At 37.6% G+C, this 27,790-nt stretch overlaps 1 protein-coding gene across 1 annotated transcript in view; it reads right to left on the bottom strand.

The window, feature by feature from the left end:
• NEGR1 (neuronal growth regulator 1) overlaps positions 1 to 27,790 on the bottom strand; it is a 917,236-nt gene that overhangs the window by 321,621 nt on the left and 567,825 nt on the right. The window lies entirely within an intron of this gene.

Here is a 27,790-nt window from a genome sequence, read left to right as displayed (position 1 = left end):
CCAAAATGAGATTCCACTGTACATGTATTAGAATGGCAAACAAACAAACAAAAACTCAAACACAAAACACACACATGAAAACACCACTGATTATTTCTGGTAGAAAGCAGAACACCTGGAGTTCTCCTATATTGCTGGTGGAATGTGAAATGGCACTGTCCCTCTGAAAAACAGTTTGTCAGTTTCACATAAATTTAAACATGCATTTACCATGTTACCAAACAATTTTACTCCCAGAGAAATAGAAATCTGCATTTGCATGAAAACCTGTATACAACGTTTATGTTGGCTTTATTCGCAATTACTTAAAATGAAACAACCCAAATGTCCTTTAAATACTGAATGAATAAACAAATTGTGGTACATCCATACAATGCAATACCATTTGCCAATAAAATTATTCATATTACATAACATGGATGAATCTCAAATACATTTTACTAAATGAAAGAAACTAGACCCAAAAGGCTACATGTATGAGTTAATTTATATAACATTCTAGAGATAGCAAAACTATAGATGTGAAGAATAGATCAGTTTTTGCCAGGGTTGGGGAAGGGAAGGCTGGTTGACTACAGAAGGGCATCATGAAGGAATTTCTTCAAATGCTTAAACTGTTTTGTATCTTGATTGTGGTGGTGAATACATGTGGATGTATTTGTTAAAACCCATAGAATTTTATGCTACAAAGAGTGGTTATTTACTTTATGTAAATTTAAAGACAAAGCATATTGATATGTAGCATACCACTACATACTCAATAAAATGACCAAAATTAAAAAGACAATACCAAATGTTGATGAGGAAGTGGAGCATATAACACAGCTCTCTCCTAAGAACTAACATGAAAATCCTTCTTTCCCAACCCTTTCAGTCCTACAGGAAAGGAGATAGTTTTAGGAGTATTCTAGTTGGCTGATGGTGAATCATATTTTAGAAGTTACACAGAGGTAATGTGAATTACAACTCACTCTGCTATCTGTTGCCTTAGGATTTCAGCTGAAGGTTCCATTTTAGCATCCTATTATATTAGCTTTGTTGACCCAAGGCCCTCTGTGAATAATACACTCTGTACTCCAGGGTCTGGCCAGAGAATAGAACTTCGATTTCTATTATCACAAGTTCACATAGAGAAATAGCATTCATAAGGGATTACATGAAGGAAATTCATTCGTTTCTTCAGCTATTTAAGTTTTTTTCTTTTCAGAATAAGCCAGTATATTAGAAGACTGTCCCCTTTCATTACTTTATTATGGTTCCTATTAAAATTTCCTTTACCAAACTTTGCTTTAGTGTTATCATACCAGTCTTCATTGCGGGACATTATAAGAACGGCCATATGAAATTTCCCATTACATTTTTATTGGAAAAGTTACTGAGGCCCTACTGCTATAATCAATGTGTCCACTTACTGCAGACCCATGGGAGAAATTCATTGTGCATCTTAGTACCAGGAAAAGCTCTACTTCTGACATCCTAATTTGCTTTGATATTATGATACATGATCTTATAAACTGTTTGTTACCCCCTTTGTTCTTTTTTCTAGGCCAAGATACAGGAAAATATATTTTTGATATCTCTATATCTAGTATGTTTTGAGTATCATTAAGTAATATGTGGACATCATAGGAAAGAATATAAAGCAAAAGATATTTGGAAAATGGTTATATTACATATAATGGAGCAGAACTGTGTTAAAATAAGTAGATTAGGTAATTTTCTATTGGCTATTACCATAGAGCCTTTGAATCTACTCTGTTTTTTTTAAATATTTATTTATTTTTAATTTATTTATTTGGTTGCATGGGGTCTTAGTTGTGGCAGGCGGGCTCCTTAGTTGCAGCACGTGAGCTCCTTAGTTGTGGCAGGTGGGCTCCTTAGTTGCAGCACTCCTTAGTTGCACCTCCAGGGCTTCTTAGTTGCGGCCCACCAGCTCCTTAGTGTGGCACGTGGGTTCCTTAGTTGTGGTTCACAGGCTCCTTAGTTGCAGCACGTGGGCTCCTTAGATGTGGCATATGAACTCTTAATTGTGGCATGCACGTGGGGTCTAGTTCCGTGACCAGGGATCGAACCCAGGCCCCCTGCATTGGGAGTGCAGAGTCTTATCCACTGCACCACCAAGGAAGTCCCCTGGATCTACTTTGTTTACAAGCAGAAATATTTGCTGAGCAGACAGAAAGCAAAGCAGCATGGTGCCTAATAGGAATGTTACAATAATTATGACACCACCTTGAGATCATCAAATAACATTCAACTAGTCATGTTGAGGCTTCTAAAAGTCATTTAGCATCTTGAGGAAATAGACACATACCAACAGTTAACTCTAAATGTGTTCACATCAATACTACAAAGCTACAGTAATCAAAACTATGTGGTATTGGCACAAAAACAGACATATGAATCAATGGAACAGAACAGAGAGTCAGAAATAAACCCACATATCTATGGTCAATTAATCTTTGACAAAGGAGGCATGAATATACAATGGAGAAAAGACAGTCTCTTCAGCAAGTGGTGTTAGGAAAGCTGGACAGCTGCATGTAAATCAATCAAGTTAGAACACACCCTCACACGATATACAAATATAAATTAACTCCAAATGGCTTAAAGACTTAAATATAAGACATGACACCATAAAACTCCTAGAAGTGAACACAGGCAAAACATTCTGACATAAATTGTACCAATGTTTTCTTCAGTCAGTCTCCCAAGGCAATAGAAATTAAAGCAAAAATAAACAAAAGGGACCTAATCAAACTTATAAGCTTTTGTACAGCAAAGGAAACCATAAACAAAATAAAAAGACAACTTACAGAATGGGAGAAAATATTTGCAAATGAAGCAAGCAACAAGGGCTTGATTTCCAAAACATACAAACAACTCATACAACTCAACAACAACAAAAAACAAACAACCTGATCGAAAAATGGGCAGAAGACCTAAATAGACATTTCTCCAAAGAAGAAACACTGATGGCCAATAGGCACATGAAAAGATGGTCAACATTGCTAATTATTAGAGAAATGCTAATCAAAACTACAATGAGGTACTACCTTGCACAGGTCCAGAATGGCCATCATTAAAATGTCTACAAGTAACAAATGCTGGAGAGGATGTGAGGAAAAGGGAACCCTCCTACTCTGTTGGTGGGAATGTAAGTTGGTGCAGCCACTATGGAAAACAGTATGGAGGTTCCTCAAAAAACTAAAAATAGAGTTGCCATATGATCCAGCAATCCCACTCCTGGGCATATATCCAGAGAAAACTCTAATTTGAAAAGACATATGCACCCCAATGTTCATAGCAGCACTACTTACAATAGCCAAGACATGGAAGCAATCTAAATGTCCATTGATGAATGGATAAAGAAGGTGTGGTACATATGCATAATGGAATACTACTCAGCCATAAAAAAGAATGAAATAATGCCATGTGCAGCAAGATAGATGGAGCTAGAGATGATCATACTAAGTGAAGTAAGTCAGACAAAGACAAATATCATATGATATCACTTTTATGTGGAATCTAAAATATGACACAAATTAACTTATTTATGAAAGAGAAACAGACTCACAGACATAGAAAACAAACTTATGGTTACCAAAATGGAAAGGGGGTGTGGAAGGGACAAAATAGGAGTTTGGGATTAGCAGATACACACTACTATATATAAAATAGATAAACAACAAGGTCCCAATGTACAGCACAAGGAACTATATTCAATATCCTGTAACAAACCACAATGGGAAAGAATATGTAAAATATATGTATAACTGAATCATTTTGCTGTACGCCAGAAACTTACACAACACTGTAAATCAACTATACTTAGATAATAGTAATAGGAAAAAATAAATAAATATGTTCATATGGATGCCTTTGTCAGGAAAAAAGATTTTGTAACAATAATAGATAAAAAAGTAATTGAGAATGTGGACTTCAGAGTAGATGCACTGGATTTCGTGTGATCTGGGGTAATATTTTTAACCTCTCTTGGGGTCACTTTCCTCATATGAACAAAGAAAACAATACCTACCTCATAGAACCATTATAAGCATTAGATGTGAGAATATGTATAAAGTCCTGTGCAAAATTCCAATAAAATTAAAATGAAAATTTTTATTGATAAAAGTATTAATAAAAATGAAATTGAAATTATGACGTGTTGTTTAGTGCCTATAGTGTTTGTATTTAAGAGGTAGCAATTGTGTTGTGTGATCTCATTACTTAATTTAATTTTGATTTTACCCAAAGCCTACAGAGCCAAAAAAGTAGTTTAAAGTGGAAGAAACAACACCTATGCCTATTCCTGTCATGTAGGGATCAAATTCACTCAATAGAGCCTTAGCAGAGCCATAGCCTTTCTAACTGCCACCTCACATTTGGATTTTGTGACTATTTTTCTGGCCTCTCTACATTTGGTGGCCTGAGACTCATTTTCCCCAGAAAGTAAGAGATTCGATTGAAATGGCAAGTTTAGTCATTGTTTTTCCTTTCAAATTTTAAATTGCAAAAAGAGAAGTGAAATAACATATTGTACATCATTCTGGGGAAGAATTGCCCCTCCTCCTCCCCTGCCCTCCCTGCCTCTAACACACATACCTTCTTCAAGAGGGATTAAATTATGGAAAGAAAGTACCTGCAAAGGAACAGGCTGTTACTGTTTATGTGGTGGTTTGCAGCTAGGTTCTGTTCTGACCAGGTTGAATCTATTACTAGCAATGTATTATTTACTGTCTTTCTGAATGGAGCCATATGTTATTGGTCTGCACCATGTGAAGTCTCTATTATGTTCCATTTGAAAGTATTATAGCTTACCTGCATGCACTAGTCTACATATGCTGTAGCCTAATAAAACTATCTTCTCCAAGTAACAATAGTCGTAGTTACAGAAGGTTCACCTGGGTATCGGAAAATACTGTTTACACTTCCACTATGCCTATAACTCACTCAGTGGCTTTATGTGTCTCTTAGCATATTTGTTCCTTATTTCTTCATCTGCAAGATAGGAATTGCTTTGTTCCTAGTATTACTTTTGCTGAGTAAACCCCAGTCTTATCTTCTCTGTCATGTAAAACAGCCCAGTGCCTATGTAGATCTGCAGAGCTAATCCTAATTTTGTGCCATATCTCTCCTCTGTGTCTGTATATATTTTCATAATTTTCACCAAGGTCAAAGACTTAATCTACCAGTAATTTTTTAAGCTGCACTTAATATCTAAAGTGTTTTGGTTCCAGAAAGAAATCTAATACTTCAATAGATGCTTTTTGACTAACATTGCTGAATGCTATGGGCTGAACTGTGTAACCCCCAAAATTTGTATATTGAAGGACTAACCCCTTCCCCCGCCCTGTGCTTCAGAATGTGACCATATTTGTAGACTGGGTTTTAAAAGAAAGTGTTCAATTAAGTTAAAATGAGGTCATTAGGGTGGACCTTAAACCAATATGACTGGTGTCTTTATAAAAAGAGGAGAGGACATTTGGACACAGACATGTGCAGAGGGATAATTAGAAGACATATAGAAAAGATGACTATCTGTAAGCCAAGGAGAGAGGCTTGAAACAGACCTTCCTCATGGCCCTCAGAAGGAACCAACCTCGCCGACACCTTGATCTTGAATTTTTACCTTCCAGAACTGTGAGAATATAAATTTCTGTTAAGCCACCCAGTCTGGTATTTTGTTATGGCAGCTTCAGTAAACTAATAAAGATGCCATATATGAAGTAGTAAACGTCGTTATCTTGTCTCTTAGAATACATTATTCATATTTAAAATGCTAAAATTTGACATATTGCCTTTTATTCTATTTTATTTTTTTAACAAATTCCAAATATTCTTTCTAGTATTTATCCCCAAACAGCATGTAAGGTATCACAAGATGTACATAAAAGCCAGTCATTTTTTGTAATGCATTCAGTTTTTCTGTTTACAAAACACTTGCAACATGTAAAAGAAATCAAAGCAGTGATCTTTTCATTATTACCTTTCTGTCTCCTTTATATTTTCCTCTGTCTCTATTCTTATACTCAATTTTCTTCCCAGTAAACAAGGTATCCCTTTCTGTATGCTTAAGAGTCTGCCTATGTGTACCAATCCCTTGATCCCTCTTACAGAACTTCAGCCAAATTGAAAGAAAAAAATCCACAAGGTTTTCTGTAGAAAGTACTGCTTCCCTCATAGTTGAAGCTAGTGCTGTGAAAAGGGCTAAACTAAGAGTTTAAGTTATAAGGTGTTATAGAAAAGAGTTTGAGGAAATAAAATTGTGCCACTCTCTGGGGAAATAATTTTTTAAAAAATCCTTCATGTTTTTGCCCCTAACACATTAAGCCTTTGGTTTCTGCAAAAGCCTTTGGGTTAGCCCTTTTTGAACATGAACCAACATGATGATATATGAGGCTTAATGAAAAAGTTCTATCCTTAACTCCCTACTCTCTCTATAGCCAGTAACTTAGAAACTTCGGGAACTCAAAAGTTCTGGCTTATGAATACATATAAAATGTTCATTACATTTGTTACATTAAAGAATGAAAGGTAATTGATTGAAAGAGAAATAGAATGAAGCAGGAATAAATGTACGAAGTAATGAACTGCCTGGCCTTTCCAGAGTTTGACCACCAATGCAATTTCCCCCCTACCATACATCCAATATATTGTACCCTCTTCTTGGTGGATCTGAAATTAATATCTAAAAATGAAGGCAAAACAATTGTTACCATCATCTTCTGGTGACCTCATACTAGCAGTGATGGAGAAACCTTCCATCACCATTGCATTCCCATATCTTTCAAATGTTTCTGGACAGATTAGATAAGCCCCCACTATTGCTGAAAAGTTAAGACCAAAGTGATAAAGGAAGATAACTGAGCGTACTTAGAATTTTTAAAAATTCTAGTTCTATAAAATATAATTTCATAAATCCATAAAGGAGCATGTGCTCAACATGATGGCTAAATCTCACACAGCGTCCATTCACTAAGAAAAAAGAAAGCTCAACTGAAAAGGCGTTGCAATGTAGGTATATAGTGGAATATAATCATTTTCATTTTGATTATTTGATATTACTATATGATTAGAAAAGGAAATAAGAAGAAAATGACAACTATATTGAATAAGAAAATAGAATGCAGAAATGATAGATATTCAATAACAAAGTTTTTAAACAAATAATTCAACTGTTTCCACTGTACAATACTGTGACAGTGTATGGAGAAATATATTGTGATATAAAATAGGTGATGAAATATACTGGTTCAATAAAAGTGATACAATCTATTGATACTATGAATGCCACCTCTATGCAACAGGAAGAAAAAGAAACTCCTTTGAAGCCTTAAGTGCCTGTATCTAGCTAAGCTAAATCAGAGAGCAGTGTACAAATAATTCATATATATGCATGGGTGATATGATATAACGGGCATCAAAAGCTTTGCCAACTGTCAAATATAGCCACTGCTGGTTTTCCTTGTGCCCCAAACTCCTGCCATTATTAATTATTCTTTTAATTGAAGGCATTTTTTCCCTAGAAACACTTGTTTAAAATGTAAATGCATTAACTAAGAAGTAACATATATAAACCTATTGGTGCCTGTTTCTTTAACAGACCTAAAGTCAAGTCTTGGCTCCACCACTCTGTGAGCCTAAGCAAATTACTTGACCTCATTTCAACAGCCATGATTTTTGTCTCTGATAAATATGTTATACCAAAGTAACTATTCAGGAGAGAAGAAAATAATGGGCAAAATAAAGTAGAACCAGGTTTTTTCATGGGTGCCTGTCGACAGATGCTTTGTTAACTTCCAAATTTCCACTTTCGTCATAATCTGCCTAATGTGAGCACCATTATTCACAATCCTTGTTTCCTCTGGATTTTTTTCCCTGCAGAAAATCAACCGCTAAAGCTATTACTTTTACTTGAAATAATAAGGTCAATAGTCATTTCTCCGGGGAAAACATCAGCTAGCATTACAATATCCTTTCATACATAACAGGTGGAAACAAGTCAGATTAGATAAAATGTTAATTATTTATAGCATGACAGAGGGAAAAATCAGAGATGCAACAAGTTTGTACATTTAAGCACAAATCATTGACCCTGCCAGAGATTTGGGAAAGCAGATTTACTTCACAAGCTATGAAAAACATTTTACTCAAAAATCATGTGTGCTTGGCAACTTTCCTTCCCTGAAGATTTCTAGTATTCACGCCATTTTTCTTTTTTAAAACTTATAAAAAGTTGATTCCCCTCTCCTTTAGTCTAAAATAGTGCTCTGGGGAAAACATGTCTTCAGCTGATGATGGAGGTCACTTGCGGAAATACTCGACTAGTCCTATATAATGTTTTTAAAGGAAAATGTGGGTGGCATTCAGTTATTCAGTTAACACTTATCAACAAAACATTCTGTGCCAGTCATTAAGAGCTGGGAATATAAGAGGAAACAACAGAGCTAACGTTCCTGTTCCCATTGGATTTTTAGTCCACCAAGGTAGGAAAAATAAAAGAAAAAAGTAAATGCAGAAGAAAATATCAGATAATTATACATGACGGGCAGGGAATTAAAATAGAGCAAGTTTTCTGAAATTTGATGCTACTGATATTTTGGCCTATGTAATTCTTTGTGTGGGAGGCTGCTGTCCTTTACACTGTGGGATGTTTAGAATATCCTTGGCCTCTACTTACTAGATTCCAGTACAGTTACATACCTATCTTAAAAAATTCCCCACCCATTTCCTAATGTCCCTTGAGGAGATATACTTTTTCCCCAGTTGAGAATCAGTGAAGTAAAGTAATATGATGGAGAGTGATTGCTTCGTCACTGAATGAGTAGCATCTGATGGTCGCAAAAGGCCATTTAAGGGCTGTCATGGAGGAGTCATCCATGTAAAGATGTGAGGGAGAATGACTGAGGCAAAGGGAACAATTAGTGCAATGGCTCCCAGGCAGGAACAAGAATGGCAGGTTTGAGGGACAGAAAGAAGGCCAGTAAAAGGAACAGAAGCTTGAGATGAGAGCAGAGAATAGAAGTCAGTTCACATATGGTTTTTTGCCAGATAAGGAGTTTTTCATTTTAGTCTAAGTATAATGAGATGCCACTGGAGGAATTTTTCACCGAAGAAGTGATATTACCTGGCTTATGTTTTAAAACAATCACTCTAGCTTCTGTCTAGAGAATGAATTGAGGAGGCATGAGTAGAAGATGGAAGAGTAATTAGGAGGCAATAACTGTAGAAAGAGTGAGATGATGATGGTCTCAATTATCTGCAAATATAAATTCTCCCTCAGCAAGCATGATCGGCATTTACACATTTGATGTATTTGTTTTCTTCCCATCTCCTTTTCTTGTGCATAGGACACTCTTCTCTTTCCTATCCTCAGAAATATAATAATTTTTCCTATTGTCATAAATATAATAAACCATTCATTTGTTTCCTCTATTCATTTATTTATACAACCTTTTAAAGTTAATTCACTTATTTATTGAATAAAATTGAGCTGCATTAAGGGATTTAAGAAATACAGTATTATCCCTGTCATTAGTTAATTTTTCACAGAGTATAATGTTTCACATGACAATACATTATGTCCATAATTTTTGTTTCCTACAATCAGAAAGATCTTTTAGAAGCTGTTCATATTGTCTGCATGACAGGAAGGAATAATGGAATAAATGGTCATTAAAGTAGATAGATGTGGGGTTTTTTTAGCTAGCCATGGGCAAGTCTTTTTAACATTGCTTGATTTGTTAAATTATCTATAAAATACTGGAAATTTATATTTTGCCTCATGTTGTATGAATTAGAAGAAAAAAATGGCCATGTAATGCATATTTTGTTTTTATTTTTAATAGCTTTATTCAGATATATCAGTCATACAATAAACTGCACTCACTGAGATATAATCTTAAGAGTTTTAAGATATGAATACATCCATTAAACCATCACCACAATCAAGATAATGAGTATATCCATCACCTTTGAAAGTTGCCTCATATACCTTTGTAATACCTCCCTCCTGCTCCCCCATGTACGCCCACTTCCCAGCAACACTGCTTCTCCTGTACACTAGCTTATACTTCCTAGTATTTTATATAAATAGAATCATACTCTTTTCTGCATAGTTCTTACAAAAAAATATGCTGTCTTTCTTACCTTTGTTTCTTTATTTTACTGTCCATTTCCCTGAATGCTATTAAGATTTTTCTGTCTTTCACTGTTTTTAGCAATTTTTTTATTATGTACATTGTTGTAGGGCTTTTTTTTTCCACGTTCCTTGGGTTTGAATTTCATTGAACACGTTTGGTCTCTGAGTGTGGTATAATAGAAAGATATCTGGTCTTCATCCCCAGTTCCTGGAACAGAGCTCCCCAAAACCTTGGAATTTCCTGAGTGATAGAGGTGATAAGAATGTCTTGGTTCTAATGAAGTGACTCTTGGTAGACCCCTTAGGTTTCTTCAGGATGGGACCTCACCACCAGAAAGACCAAACAATAGTTAGAAGATTGGAACTTTCAGCCTCATCCATCAACCCCCAGAAAGGGAATAGGGGCTGGAGATTGAACTAATCACCAATTGCCGATGATTTAATCAGTCACACCTACTTAAGGAAATTTCCATGAAATACCCTAAATGATGGGGTTCAGACACCTTCCATGTTGGTGAACACATCCATGTGCCAGGAGGATGGTGTACCTCAACTCCATGGGGTCAAATGCTCCTGTGCTCAGCACCCTTCTGGGTACCTTTTCATTTGGCTGTTCATTTGTATCTTCTATAATAAACTGTAAACATAAGTAAAGTTCCCTTCTGAGTTTTGTAAGCTGTTCTAGCAAATTATTGGATCTGAGGAGGGGGAGTTATAGGAAGCCCCAATTTATAGCCAGTCATTCAGAAGCACTGGTTACCTGGGACTTGTGATTGGTGTCTGAAGTGGAGGGAAGTCTTGTGGGACTGAGCCCTTAACTTGTGGAATCTGATGCTAACTTTAGGTAGGCAGCCTCAGGATTGATTGCTAACAGTTACTGTCAGAGAATACGTGGTGTTGGAAAAGACCACACTTATTTGGTGTCAGGAGGAAAAAAGAAAAAAAACTTTCCCCTGGGTTTATAGTTTTCACCAAGTTTGGAAAATTTTCCATCATAAAGTCTTCAGTTTCTTAACACTTATCCCTCTTTCTTAACACTCATTCCTCTCTCCTTTCCTTTGGGGACTCCAGTTACATAAAGATTAGGTGGTTTGCAGTAGTTCCACAGCTTATCGATCCTATGTACATTTATAAAATCCTTTTTTTGAGGGGACCTTCAAGATGGCGGAGGAGTTAAGACGTGAGATCACCTTCCTCCCCACAAATACATCAGAAATACAACTATATGCGGAACAACTCCTACAGAACACCTACCGAATGCTGGCAAAAGACCTCAGACTTCCCAAAAGGCAAGAAACTCCCCACATACCTGGGTAGGGCAAAAGAAAAAAGAAAAAAAAGAGACAAAAGGATAGGGATGGGACCTGCCCCTCGGGGAGGGAGCTGTGAAGGAGGAAAAGTTTCCACACACTAGGAAGCCCCTTCACTGGCGGAGACGGTGGGGGCAGCTTCGGAGCCATGGAGGAGAGCGCAGCCACAGGGGTGCGGAGGGCAAAGCGGAGAGATTCCCGCACAGAGGATCGGCGCCGAGCAGCACTCACCAGCCCGAGAGGCTTGTCTGCTCAGCCGCCGGGGCGGGCGGGGGCTGGGAGCTGAGGCTCGAGCTTTGGAGGTCAGAACCCAGGGAAAGGACTGGGGTTGGCTGTGTAAACACAGCCTGTAGGGGGCCAGTGTGGCACAGCTAGCGGGGAGGGAGTCTGGGAAAAAGTCTGGACCTGACTAAGAGGCAAGAGTCGATTGTTTCGGGGTGAGTGAGGAGAGGGGATTCAGAGTACCATCTAAAAGAGGTCCAGAGATGGGCGCAAGCAGTGGTTATCAGGGAGAGCCCAAAGACGGGCATGAGATGCTAAGGCTGCTGCTGCAGCCACCAAGAAGCCTGTGTGTGAGCACAGGTCACTATCCATACCTCCCCTCTGGGGAGGCTGTGCAGCCCGCCACTGCCAGGGTCCCGTGATCCAGGGAAAACTTCCCCAGGAGAACACATGGCGCGCCTCAGGCTGTTGCAATGTCACGCCAGCCTCTGCTGCCACAGGCTTGCTCCGCCTTCCGTACCCCTCCCTGCCCCCGGCCTGAGTGAGCCACAGCCCCCAAATCAGCTGCTCCTTTAACCCTGTGCTGTCTGTAACATACCCCAAACAATTAAGAAAATGGTAAAAGGACCATATGTATCCATAATTACCTTAAACGTGAATGGATTAAATGCTCCAACCAAAAGACAAACACTGGATGAATGGATATAAAAACAAGACCCATATATATGCTGTCTATAAGAGACCCACTTCAGACCTAGGGACACATACACTCTCACCATGATTGTTCACTGAAAGTGAGGGGATGGAAAAAGATATTCCATGCAAATGGAAATCAAAAGAAAGCTAGAGTAGCAATTCTCGTATCAGACAAAATAGACTTTAAAATAAAGACTATTACAAGAGACAAAGGAGGACACTACATAATGATCAAGGAATCAATCCAAGAAGAAGATATAACAATTGTAAATATTTATGCACCCAACATAGGAGCACCTCAATGCATAAGGCAAATGTTAACAACCATAAAAGGGGAAATTGACAGTAACACAATCATAGTGGGTGACTTTAACACCCCACTTTCACCAGTGGACAGATCATCCAAAATGAAAATAAATAAGGAAACATAAGCTTTAAATGATACATTAAACAAGATGGACTTAACTGATATTTATAGGACATTCCATCCAAAAACAACAGAATACACTTTCTTCTCAAGTGTTCATGGAACATTCTCCAGTATAGATCATATCTTGGGTCACAAATCAAGCCTTGGGGAATTTAAGAAAATTGAAATCATATCAAGTATCTTTTCTGACCACAACTCTGTGAGACTAGATATCAATTACAGGAAAAAATCTGTAAAAAATACAAGCACATGGAGGCTAAACAATACACTATTGAATAACCAAGAGATCACTGAAGAAATCAAAGAGGAAATCAAAAAATACCTAGAAACAAATGACAATGAAAACATGACGACCCAAAACCTATGGGATGCAGCAAAAACAGTTCTAAGAGGGAAGTTTATATCAATACAATGCTACCTCAAGAAACAAGGAACATCTCAAATAAACAACCGAACCTTACACCTAAAGCAATTAGAGAAAGAAGAACAAAAAACCCCAAAGTTATCAGAAGGAAGGAAATCATAAAGATCAGAAATAACGAAAAAGATATGACAGAAACAACAGCAAAGATCAGTAAAACTAAAAGCTGGTTTTTGAGAAGACAAACAAAATTGATAAAATATAGCCAGACTCATCAAGAAAAAGAGGGAGAAGATGCAAATCAATAGAATTAGAAATGAAAAAGAAGTAACAACTGACACTGCAGAAATACAAAGGATCATGAGAGATTACTACAAGCAACTATATGCCAATAAAATGGACAATGTGGAAGAAATAGACAAATTCTTAGAAAAACAAAACCTTCCAAGACTGAACAAGGAAGAAATAGAAAATATAAACAGACCAATCACAAGCACTGAAATTGAGATTGTGATTAAAAATCTTCCAACAAACAAAAGCCTAGGACCAGATGGCTTCACAGGCGAATTCTATCAAACGTTTAGAGAAGAGCTAACACCCATCCTTCTCAAACTCTTCCAAAATAGAGCAGAGGGTGGAACACTCTCAATCTCATTCTTCGAGACCACCATCACCCTGATACCAAAACCAGACAAAGATGTCACAAAGAAAGAAAACTACAGGCCAATATCACTGATGAACACAGATGCAAAAATCCTTAACAAAATACTAGCAAACAGAATCCAACAGCACATTAAAAGGATCATACACCATGATCAAGTGGGGTTTATCCCAGGAATGCAAGGATTCTTCAATATATGGAAATCAATCAATGTGATACACCATATTAACAAATTGAAGGAGAAAAACCATATGATCATCTCAATAGATGCAGAAAAAGCTTCCGACAAAATTCAACACCGATTTATGATAAAAACCCTCCAGAAAGTAGGCATAAAGGGAACTTACCTCAACATAATAAAGAATATGACAAACCCACAGCCAACACCATTCTCAATGGTGAAAAACTGAAACCATTTCCACTAAGATCAGGAACAAAGCAAGGTTGCCCACTCTCACCACTACTGTTCAACATAGTTTTAGAAGTTTTAGCCACAGCAATCAGAGAAGAAAAAGAAATAAAAGGAATCCAAATTGGAAAAGAAGAAGTAAAGCTGTCACTGTTTGCAGATGACATGATACTATACATAGAGAATCCTAAAGTCGCTACCAGAAAACTACTAGAGCTAATCAATGAATTTGGTAAAGTAGCAGGATACAAAATTAATGCACAGAAATCTCTTGCATTCCTATACACTGATGATGAAAAATCTGAAAATGAAATTAAGGAAACACTCCCACTTACCATTGCAACAAAAAGAATAAAATACCTAGGAATAAACCTACCTAAGGAGACAAAAGACCTGTATGCAAAAAACTATAAGACACTGATGACAGAAATTAAAGAGGATACAAACAGATGGAGAGATATACCATGTCATTGGACTGGAAGAATCAATGTTGTGAAAATGACTATACAACCCAAAGCAATCTACAGATTCAATGCAATCCCTATCAAACTACCAATGGCATTTTTCACAGAACTAGAACAAAAAATTTCACAATTTGTATGGAAACACAAAAGACCCCGAATAGCCAAAGCAATTTTCAGAAAGAAAAACGGAGCTGGAGGAATCAGGCTCCCTGACTTCAGACTACACTACAAAGCTACAGTAATCAAGAGAGTATGGTACTGGCACAAAAACAGAAATATAGATCAATGGAACAGGATAGAAAGCCTAGAGATAAACCCACACACATATGGTCACCTTATCTTTGATAAAGGAGGCCAGAATATACAATGGAGAAAACACAGCCTCTTCAATAAGTGGTGCTGGGAAAACTGGATAGCTACATGTAAAAGAATGAAATTAGAACATTCCCTGACACCATACACAAAAATAAACTCAAAATGGATTAAAGACCTAAATATAAGGCCAGACACTATCAAACTCTTAGAGGAAAACATAGGCAGAACACTCTATGACATAAATCACAGCAAGATCCTTTTTGACCCACCTCTTAGAGAAATGGAAATAAAAACAAAAATAAACAAATGGGACCTAATGAAACTTAAAAGCTTTTGCACAGCAAAGGAAACCATAAACAAGATGAAAAGACAACCCTCAGAATGGGAGAAAATATTTGCAAATGAAGCAACAGACAAAGGACTAATCTCCAAAATTTACAAGCAGCTCATGCAGCTCAATATGAAAAAAACAAACAACCCAATCCAAAAATGGGCAGAAGACCTAAATAGACATTTCTCCAAAGAAGGTATATAGATTGCCAACAAACACGTGAAAGGATGCTCAACATCACTAACCATTAGAGAAATGCTAATCAAAACTACAACGAGGTGTCACTTCACACCAGTCAAAATGGCCATCATCAAAAAGTCTACAAACAATAAATGCTGGAGAGAGTGTGGAGAAAAGGGAACCCTCTTGCACTGGTGGTGGGAATGTAAATTGATACAGCCAATATGGAGAACAGTATGGAGGTTCCTTAAAAAACTAAAAATAGAACTACCATTAACCCAGCAATCCCACTCCTGGGCATATACTCTGAGAAAACCATAATTCAAAAAGAGTCATGTACCACAATGTTCATTGCAGCTCTATTTACAATAGCCAGGACATGGAAGCAACTTAAGTGCCCATCGACAGATGAATGGATAAAGAAGATGTGGCACATATATACAATGGAATATTACTCAGCCATAAAAAGAAACAAAATTGAGTTATTTGTAGTGAGATGGATGGACCTAGAGTCTGTCATACAGAGTGAAGTAAGTCAGAAAGAGAAAAACAAATACCATATGCTAACACATATATATGGAATCTAAGAAAAAAAAAATGGTTCTGAAGAACCTAGGGGCAGGACAGGAATAAAGACGCAGACGGAGAGAATGGACTTGAGGACTCAGGGCGGGGGAAGTAAGCTGGGACGAAGTGAGAGAGTGGCATGGACTTATATACACTACCAAATATAAAATAGATAGGTAGTGGGAGGCAGCCACATAGCACAGGGAGATCAGCTGGGTGCTTTGTGAGCACCTAGAGGGGTGGGTTAGGGAGGGTGGCAGGGAGACACCAGAGGGAGGAGATATGGGGATATATGTATATGTATAGCTGATTCACTTTGTTATAAAGCAGAAACTAACACACCATTGTAAAGCAATTACACTCCAATAAAGATGTTTTTAAAAAAAATCCTTTGTTTCATTTCAGATAGTATGTATGGCTATATATTAAAGTCTATTAATATAGACTTGTGGAATCTAATTTTCCACAGGTGGAATTTTCTTGTGGAATCTAATCTATGTTTAATTGCATCCAGTACATTTTTCACACCATACATTGTAGTTTTCACCTTTAAAAGTTCATTAAGGGTCTTTAAAAAATATAGATAGATAGATAGATACATACATACATACATACATAGGGATAGCGATATATTCCATGTCTCTACTTATCTTTTCATACATACGGAATACAGGTGTAAAAACTGTTGAATGCTTTATCTTGTACATCTATGTCAATTCTGGATCAATTTTAATTAATTGATTTATCTCCTTATTTTTCTGATTGTTTGCATTCCTGGCAATTTTATTATTGGATAGCATTCATTGTTAATTTTACTTGACTGATGGGTGGATACTTTTGCATTCCTATAAATACTCTTGAGCCTTGAACTTGGATGTATTTAAGCTACTTGAAAACATTTTGATTTTTTTTTGAGTCTTGCTTTTATGATCTTGTAGATCGGGCCAGCACAGTGCTCGGTCTGGGGCTAATTATTCCCCACTACACCAAGGTATAGTTGCCTTTCATCCTTTTTGGTGATTCTTTCCAGTCTCAGGTAGTTTTCCTCCTATATATGTGCTAAATGTGCTAATACTTAAGAAAGATCCTCTGAAGGTCTCCAACATGTTCTTCCTTTCTTTCCCTCTCTTTCTTGCTCCCCCTCCCTTTCCAGCTCTCTGTGGTGATCTGTCCTGTGGAGTCAACCACCTTGCTCTCCCTGGACCCTCAGCTTCAATTTTGCCCCTCAGTGAGTCATCCAGGCTCTGCTTGGGTTTCACCTCCCTGCACTGATCTTGGAGAGTCAGCAGCAGTGAGTGGTGGTTTGAAGCGAGATCTTAGTTCCCTGCCCAGGAATTGGACCTGGGTAGCCTGGATGAAAGCCAGGAATCCTACCCGCTAGTCTAGCAGGGGCTAGAAGCTAGAAGCAAAATTCCCCTGGCCCTTGCCCCATTGAAAAATGCATTTCTCAAGGAGATAAAAACTGTAAAAACGAGTCCAAAGTTTATTATCAGAGACATAGCGCAACAAGTGGGAGAGCACACAGAGAAACGTTTGTTCAGTTAAGATAGAAGCAAGGCAGAGATACACACCCAGAGAGAATGGGTGTGGGCATCCTCCCTAATGAGGAGGAGTGCAGTAAAGAGGCGGTTTAGTCATTTATATAGGGTAGTTCTTCCAGGTCTTTGTTTACCTTTGGCCAATTATCTGGTTTCTTTTTCCACACCTGACCTGCCCTAGGACCCTCCCCAACATGCGTGCGCAACTTTTTTCTAAGATGGATTCCAGCCCAGAGGCCTATGGGGGGCCTTGGCATCATATATTATGGGGTGGTGCCCCCTCCTTTTTGACCCCCAAAGAGCGTTTCTGTGCATGTGCAGTGTCCCCCTTGCCCCAAGGATAGGAACTATGTGACCTCTTGATCTTTCACTAAAACAGGGTTTAGCCCCTCTCTGTCCCTGCCGTAACTGTTATCTTAAAGTGTCCACAGAGGCACAGTCCAGCTATTTATCCTGTTCTTGTTATTTCCATCTCCAAGTGCAAACAGGAGGCTGGTTGTAAATAACTAGCCTAGAGCCCACCTGCCTCCTTCCTCAGGAAATGTGAACAGGAGGCCAGTTGTAAATGCCTATCCTGGAGCCCATCTATCTCCTGCTTCAGCACCACAGCCTAGTTCCTCTCTCAAAGCAGTAACTAGCTGGGCAGCTCTAGGGCTTTCCTTCTGTATTTTCTCTCTGAGAAGTCATCGTTCTTCATTGCCTAATGTCCAATGTCTTCCAAACCTTTGTTTCATATATTTTGTCAATTTTTTGGTGTGTCATCAGGAAAGGAAATCTGGTCTCTATTACGCTTGGCTAGAAAGGGAAGTCACAATGTTTTCAAAACATCCTCAAATGGCCCACAGAAGATACTAACAAATAATAATAGCTAAATTTTAATATGTGTCAGACTTTTATACTTGGTCTTCTAGGTATACAAGTACCTATACTCGGTCATTTATGCACGTGGTATTTTCTTGGGATGACCCTCTCCCCCCTACTCATTCCATTCATTTCTATTTTATGGGAGGTTTTATGGTTACAGACTCCTCACCTTGATATCTCTTTGAGTATAGCTTGGGGATTTAAATTCCATCCAAAATGATGAAGGTTAAAGGAATAGGTTAACTGCAACATTAATCATTAGTTAATTCTAAGGCCCTTTTAGTTTTCTACTTAATCTTTGTTTACGAGCATGTAGTTGCATCACGAGTGAAGGAAATACACTGAATTTTAATATTAATCATTTTCTCTTTTAAGTAACTATACCTTCAAATGAAAAACAAACAAACAGACTGTTCAAAACACAATGTTAGTTTTCTCAGGATCTCTGGAGAATTCATTATCAGAGTCCACTATTAGGAAATCTCTGTAGGCTGGGCTTTTGTTGTTATCATTATTACTATTTTTGAGAATACTCTGAGGGATCTAAACTTGCCATCCTTTTCTTCCTTGATATACTTCTTAATCCATCTTGATTATGGCACAGTTTCTAGTATTTATTTTGAAGCTTGAATAAGATAATATGCTATGCCAAATGAGGTCAGTATCATTGCTGCTCTTCAGTGACAAATGAATTGACTTTATCTGCTCAGCATCTCTCTGTCTCCCTGTCTCTCTGTCTCTCTGTCTCGGTCTCTTCTCTCTGTCTCTGTCTTCCTCCTCTCTCTCTCTCTCCCCATATATATATATACACACACACACGTAATTTGTTCTTGTGTCTGTCAGCAGTCTGGTTGAAAAAGAAATTAACAAAAATGCTATCTTCAGCAAGTGGACATGTGCAGAAGAATTGATCAAACATAGTTTCTCAGTACTGATGTTTGGAAAGGACGTTGAATGACAAATTACAGCTGTTGAGTTACTGAAGTTAGTATTTAGAAAACTTTGAGAGTACTTACATGATTCTTATTGAAGTATAGCTGTTACTGTCAAGTATTAGCTATAATCTTTTTTGTCTGTGAAATCCAGACTCTGAGTGTTTTTTTTTTATACCTTTTGCAAGTAATCATAAAGTATGGATTTTTTTCCCTATACGTTTCTGGCGTGAGTGGAAGAAAGGAATTAGAGATTTTTCTGATCTTGCTCTGCTCACCCCACTAATACAATGAATTTTTGTTCTGTAGGGTACCATGTATAAAATTGTATTATGGGCTTCCCTGGTGGTGCAGTGGTTGAGAATCTGCCTGCCAATGCAGGGGACACGGGTTCGAGCCCTGGTCTGGGAAGATTCCACATGCCACGGAGCAACTGGGCCCGTGAGCCACAATTACTGAGCCTGCGCGTCTGGAGCCTGTGCTCCACAATAACAGAGGCCGCGAGAGTGAGAGGCCCGCGCACTGCAATGAAGAGTGGCCCCTGCTTGCCACAACTAGAGAAAGCCCTCACACAGAAACGAAGACCCAACACAGCCATTAAAAAAAAAAAAAAAAAAAATTGTATTAGCCATGATTTTTTCTTTCAAAGAGACAGATATTCAGTTTAAACTAGTTAAACAAAAACAAAAACAAAAAAAAAAGGAAATTTCACTGTTTTAGGTAATTGAAAAGTCCGAAGTTAAAGGCTAGTAGCAAGAACTCAGACATTTGACATCAGAAGTCACAAGGTCTACATTTCTTGGTAATGCTTTCTTTTATGTTGCTTTTACTTTCAGGCAGGTTTCTCTATGTAGTAGTAAAGATAGTCCCCATATCCCCAAGTTTATATTGTCTTTAATGCCCTGAATCTCAGAAGTTTGAGACCCTTTCTTTCCAGTATCCAATCAATTTGTCCCCAAAAGCTTTGATAAGCTCTGATGGCATCATATATCCATCTCTAGAGCAATCAGTGAAGCAAAGGGAACGAGGTAATAGGATCATTGAAGCTTCCATCCCATGTTCATTCTGGACAAGACACAGTGAAGTCAGCATATTATGGCCACCTAAGAGAGTTCCTCCCAAGAGTTGACTTCTATTACCAAAAGAGAAAGCAGAAATGCTGGGCATAAAAATGTAGCAAATATCTACATAAGATATGACACTATAAAACTCCTAGAAGAGAGCATAGGCAAAACATTCTCTGACATAAATCATACCAATGTTTTCTTAGGTCAGTCTCCCAAGGCAATAGAAATAAAAACAAAAATAAACAAATGGGACCTAATCAAACTTACAAGCTTTTGCACAGCAAAGGAAACCATAAGAAAAAGAAAAGACAACCTATGTAATGGGAGAAAATATTTGCAAATAATGCGACAGACCAGGGCTTAATCTCCAAAATATACAAACAGCTCATACAACTCAACAACAACAAAAACAAACAACCCAATCAAAAAAATGGACAGAAGACCTTAATAGACGTTTCTCAAAAAAAAAGACATACAGATGGCCAAGAGGCACATGAAAAGATGCTCAACATCAAATATTATTAGAGAAATGCAAATTGAAACTGCGATGAGGTACCACCACACACTGGTCAGAATGGCCATCATTACAAAGTCTACAAATAACAAATGCTGGAGCGGGTGTGGAGAAAAGGGAACCTTTCTACACTGCTGGTGGGAATGTAAATTGGTGCAGCCACTATGGAAAACAGTGTAGAGGTTCCTCAGAAAACTAAAAATAGGGTTACCATATGATCCAGCAATCCCACTCCTGGGAATATACCCAGACAAAACCATCATTCAAAAAGATACATGCACCCCTATGTAGCCCTATTCACAATAGCCCTATTCATAGTAGCCCTATTCACAATAGCCAAAACATGGAAACAACCTAAATGTCCATCGACAGATGAATGGATAAAGAAGATGTGGTACATATATACAATGGAATACTACTCAGCCATAAAAAAATGAAATAATGCCATTTGCAGCAACATGGATGCAGCTAGAGATTATCATACTAAGTGAAGTAAGTCAGACAGAGAAAGACAAATACTATATGATATCACTTATATGTGGAATCTAAAATATGGCACAAATAAACCTATCTACAAAACAGAAACAGACTCACAGACATAGAGAACAGACTTGTGGTTGCCAAGGGGGAGGGCGTCAGGGGAGGGAAAGAGTGGGAGTCTGGGATTAGCAGATGCAAACTATTATATATAGGATGGATAAACAACAAGGTCCTACTGTATAGCACATAAATATCCTGAGATAAACCATAATGGAAAATAATATATAAAAAAGAACGTCTATATGTGCATACCTGAGTCACTTTGCTGCACAGCAGACATTGGCACAACATTGTAAATCAAGTATACTTCAATAAAAAAATTAAATTAAATTTTAAAAATCTGCTATTAACACCTCAAGTATGCTCCTGTGACATGTCTTACTCTATGTCACCTGAGCTTCTAGTGTACAGCCTGAGTCCTCTTAGGTTCAGAAAAAATAACACCTTTACTATGGTTAGCACATGACTGAGGGTTAGGACATTAGCAAAATGCTGGTCTTTCTGCTATCTTATTTACTTCTGTTCCTTGTTCATCATCAATGGCTTCAACTAGGCACTATTTGTGAGCTGAAGCTAGATTTTGTTTTCTGTATCACCATGTTGAAACTTTGTCACTTGTCCCCCTGTAATCCTACCTACTTCCTTTCATTTTCTTATCTAGATGTTTTTCTATTTCTTATAACTTATTTTGGTTTTGCTGTTAAATTTTTAAGGTAATTTCTAAGTGTATATAAGTTTAACATACCATATAGAAAGGTAAACAAATAATAACTATTTTGAATAAACATCAATCAATCAAATAAATTTAGGATATGCCAAAAGATCCATAAAAGTGATGGCTAATGCTTTGATAAAGGATTTTGTTACTGGTCACACTTCAGACATTTATTAAGAACTTCCTAAGGTCCTAATACCATTGTTAGGCAATGAAGAAAAAAATTCAAGAGAAGTAGATATCACTCATCTAGCTCTCAAGGAGGCTGCAATCTGATTCAGAAGGTACACAAGCATCAAACAAGCACAACTATAAGAGTCGTCATTTTTTTTATGCTGTGATCAAATATCATACGTAATAGACATTCATAGAATGAAGCACTCAGTGAAGGCATAGAGGAAAAAAACAGCAAGACTTGTGCAGTCTGAAACAAAGGAGTTGCATTCATGGAGGGCATTTTCTGTTAATGACAAAGGAAACAGGTTCAGAGGCAAGAATGATTTTATTCCAAATGTGGTAAGAGCCAGTCCTAAGTCTGCGTGAGAATATTGGGTTTATGTTAAAGAACAGTGGGAAATGCTCTGAGAGCTGCTGGTGGGGTATGAAGCTTTATCAGTATGAAAAGTTAGGAAGAAACTGTACAAGCCAGGATTAAAGTTAGAAAGAGGCACACTGGGGCTTCCCTGGTGGCGCAGTCATTGAGAGTCTGCCTGCTAATGCAGGGGACACGGGTTCGAGCCCTGGTCTGGGAAGATCCCACATGCCGCGGAGCGGCTAGGCCCGTGAGCCACAATTGCTGAGCCTGCGCGTCTGGAGCCTGTGCTCTGCAACAAGAGAGGCCTTGATAGTGAGAGGCCCGCGCACCGCGATGAAGAGTGGCCCCGCCTGCTCGCCGCAACTAGAGAAAGCCCTCGCACAGAAACGAAGACCCAACACAGCCATAAATAAATAAATAAATAAATTAATTAAAAAAAAAAAAAAAAGAAAGAGGCACACTGCTGTGTTTAAAACAGGTAACCAATAAGGACCTACTGCATAGCACAGGGAACTCTGCTCAATACTCTGTAATAACCTAAATGGGGAAAGAATTTAAAAAAGAATAGATATATGTATATGTATAACTGAATCACTTTGCTGTACACCTGAGTGTAACACAACGTTGTTAATCGACTATACTCCAATATGAAATAAAAATTTTAAAAAAGGAGCACCAAAGTTGGGCACAGTACAGCTAAGCAGAAAGCCATGACCCTGAACAATTCAGTATGATGTGCTGTGTTCGAAAACCATGCATCAAGTCAGCACTTAGGCTCATGTTTGAATCTCAAAGAGCATAGGAAATGTTCTTGTCTTAGCAGGAAGACCATGACTTGAAGTTTCTAGTGAGAAAGGAGGGCACTGACTGAAGTGGGTTGCTTATGTAGGCAAAAATCCAAAGAGCGAGTGGAGGGTGGAATGTTGGTTCATTTCAATTCAATTCAGCAAATATACAACCAGATTCTGGAAGTAAGAGACTTGTGCAAAGATCGGGAGACATAGAGGGATAAAACAACAGGTTGGGGTCCTGGCAGAATGAGTCAGAAGGTGAGGAAACAAAAAGCAGGACTGGCTTTGTTGTTGAGAAAACTACTGCTGAGCTTATGTTTCTTATTTATTCCCCTCTTAAGACTAGAACTGAATCTTGGATGTGAATAAGATGGAGACCACAGACCTAACACATTAGACAGTTTTATAGTCTGATTTTCTATCTTTTCTTACATACTCTTAACATATCTTTTATTAATACTCTTGTAAAAAAAAAATCTTTCACCAGAATTAACACTGCTTCTTTATCCTCTTGATTTTAAAGTAGGCTTTACTGGTTGTGTGATTTTAGGCAACTTAACCTCTTCAGAGAGGTTGAGAGTACTTCATTCTACTCTTCTGTTAAAATGAAAACAATAATGTTTGCTTTTTAGTGTTTTGAAGATTAAATGATATAAAATATATCCTAGTAAACAACACAAAGTTACACCAAGCACTTGCTCCTTAATGCAAGTTTTCTTCAGTTCTTCACTACTTCCTTTCTTTTTCTTTTTTCTTTTTTTCACTCCATGAACTGAAAGATGTAGTTGCTAAGGAAAGCAATGAGCTGAAACATCAAGTTATTTTTTTCATAGTGATATCCTATCCTGAGAAAAATCTGCAAGGAGAAGAAGAATCATGGAGCTGGGAGCCAGGGATTTTCTGTGACACTGATGTCATAGTCAGTGGAGAACCACTGCCCAACTCTGCCAGGAGAACAGGGTAAAAGAAGAAATGAAAAATCTTCACAATGGCCTAAAAGTTTCTAGGGATCTGGCCTGCTCTGTGTTCTCTCAGATTTGATTTTCTCACCTCCCTCCTTTGTTCCCTCTCCTCCAGTCACAGCGGCCTCCTCACCTCTCCCTAAACATGAGACTCTTCTGCACCAGGGACGTTGCACTGGCTGCTGCCCCTGCTGGGCATGCTCTTCTACTTATGGCTTTGAGGATAAGGTCCTGTCCATCTTTACATCTTTGTTCAAATGTCACCTTCTCAGTGAGGCTACCCTGACACCCATATTTAATTTGCAAAATCATCCTTCCTGCTTCAGCATTCCCAATCCACTCTACTGGGCTTTATTTTTTTCCCATCTAATCTAATCATCTTCTAACATACTATGTGATTCATTATTTATTATTTATGGTCCATCTTCCTTACTGAAATGAAAGCTCTACAAAGACAGAAGCTTTTGTCTGTTTTGTTCAATACTCTATTCCAAGTTCTGGCACATGTTAAGCTCTCTTGTTGAATTAATAAAGGTATTTTTTAAGATAAATATGAGAAATTTACATTAGTAACTTAATAGAACTTATTAAGAGATCTGGCTGAATAGTTTTAATGAGAAAATAATTACAGTTTTTTTTTTAACATCTTTATTGGAGTATAACTGCTTTACAGTGTTGTGTTAGTTTCTGCTGTATAACAAAGTGAATCAGCTATATGCATACGTATATCCCCATATCCCCTCCCTCTTGCGTCTCCCTCCCACCCTTCCTATCCCACCCCTCTAGGTGGTCACAAAGCACCGAGCTGATCTCCCTGTGCCATGCAGCTGCTTCCCACTAGCTATCTATTTTACTTTTGGTAGTGTATATATGTCAATGCTACTCTCTCACTTCATCCCAGCTTACCCTTCCCCCTCCCCTTGTCCTCAAGTTTTTTGATTGGAAGACAATACTTATGAGAGAGTCCAAAACTAACTTTGAAATGAAATCAGATAAAAGTCAATTAAAGTAATTTCAAATGAGAAAATCTCTGCTAAATCTTTTAATTAAAATGGGGAACAGGAAGATGAATTTGGTGACAGATACAAACTCTTAATGCAAAGGGGTACTGGAGGCCTCTAAAAAATGGTTTTTACAATAAGGAGACACAAACAATCCAAAGTAATTGATTATAAAAATAACTAGCAGGTGTACAGGATACCAGAAATAAATATTATTTCATCCAGTAAGGGGATGGTGACAATCAGAACATCAGAGGGAGGGGCTGAAGTGCTTATTTTTTGACTCTGATCAAAGAAAGAGTTGATAACAATAGTGCAGAATCAGGATACAATTTGGAAAAAAGAGATAAAATTCAGAAAATCTACAAATAGGTCTACATGTCTAACCTGCAGTTCATGCTGAGGTGAGAGTAGTGATGACGGTGATAAAACACACACCCGCCCCCCCCCCCAACACACACACAAAACGGTTATGGTAAAACTTATAGGCCTTCTTGTTTGAACTAAGTTTTGTGAAAGACAAGTTTTCAAGTCATGTGTATAAATTATATATATACAATTTCCTTGTATATATATAAATCTTATCTGGAAAGTTAATCTGACTTTCCAAACTCTGCAAACACACTTTTGAAAGGCATTTTAAACTCACTGACACATTTTCCAAAACATTATCAAATAGACCATTAACAGCTATAATTATTATGAAAAGCCACAAAATGTAAATAAGAATTCTTTCCAATATTCACAAACATCTGTTTTGATTTAGCTTTAGTAGCCAAGTTGTTTGGTGTTTGAATATGAGTCTTAATCCATTCCTCCCAATATAGGGATGTGTGTGTGTGTGTGTGTGTGTGTGTGTGTGCGTATTTGCTTTTATAAAGAAATGAGCATGGAAAATAAAGTGAAAGATCGAGAGCAAGTAAGAAGTGGTTTAATTTTGTCATTATTACGCTTTTTACTTTTTTTTCTTCTAATAAGTATTGAGGCTCAGAAAACAAGAAAAGAAAGTTGTGGGATTTTGTTCTCACATGGATTAGTGACTTCAGCAATTTAATGAAGATAAGCCCCAGGCAAACATTCTTATTAACAAGACAATATAAGTCAGGAAGGTCAATTTTACATGATGAATTTTCTGTGGTATGTATCCTACAGCCTCTCTCCTCATTTTTTAAAGCAACATTATGACATATTTTGTAGAATAAAATACACAGAACTCAACTCTGAGCGCTGCCCTTCAAGGAGCTCCCTCTACTCAGAGTGGTACTTTCGCCAAATGGTTATCGCTGCATGATTATGTGATGGTGGAATCTGGCTCTCCTGATTAGCACTCAGGGTGAGGAGCACTCACTCTGATATCTCAAGTCACACTTTCCCAACCCATGTGGGATCACTTTTTCTAAAAAAGTAGAGAGAATGTACTGAGACGTATTTTAAAAGAAAGTTAACAGAAGTATCGCTAACTAGAGGTAATTCTTTTGGTAAAAGCAATGTAAGTGGAAAGGGACAATTTCTTCAGTACGGCCTATAGAAACAAGAGTTCCCTTTTTCTTCGTACAAATTTCATTTAAAAAGCATATTGTTTCCCTCTTGGCTCCCCACCAGTGGAGCAGGCAAAATTAGACTTGCCTAAAATAATGGGTACCGTTATACTCTGCTGCAGGAAAAGATACAAGACTGACATATTATTTTCATATATGGCATCTCCTGAAGACCAGTGATTTACTAGCACATAACCATTACACAAAACTGGTGTAAAACTGTTGGGATTTAACTTTAAGGTGGTTTAAAGTTTTGGAGCAGCACTTCTGTGAAAACTTGGTATCTGTTCCCATTCACAGATGAACAAAGGGAAAAGGGGTGAATCAATAAGCTTGATCACTCATTAGAATTTTATTTACACTTTTATTGGGAAGATATTAATTGACTTAAATTGAAGCCTCCAGTTTTCATGCGACTTTATCACCAATGATAAAGTATTCACATTTCACAAGCATGTATGAATTAAAGATATCTGGATTTTATATCAGGGACCTAGGCTCCACCAATGTGTTTAATTTTATACTCATCAAATACTGCCTTTAATTCATTAGTGCCACATTATTGAGTGCCTTTTTTTTTTTTTGCCATCTTCCATGTTATACACTGGAAATATAAAGCATAATAAAACTGCTTACCTAATTAATATGCTGTTGTTTTTCTATAAATGCATATATTGTTTTGTTTTTAGCCTAATACTTGGTAATT

The sequence above is a fragment of the Eubalaena glacialis genome, chromosome 3 (assembly GCF_028564815.1).
Source record: "Eubalaena glacialis isolate mEubGla1 chromosome 3, mEubGla1.1.hap2.+ XY, whole genome shotgun sequence".
Taxonomy (NCBI): Eukaryota; Metazoa; Chordata; class Mammalia; order Artiodactyla; family Balaenidae; genus Eubalaena; species Eubalaena glacialis.
Note: the sequence above shows the minus strand (reverse complement) of the source record. Positions and strands in the feature narration are given on the sequence as shown.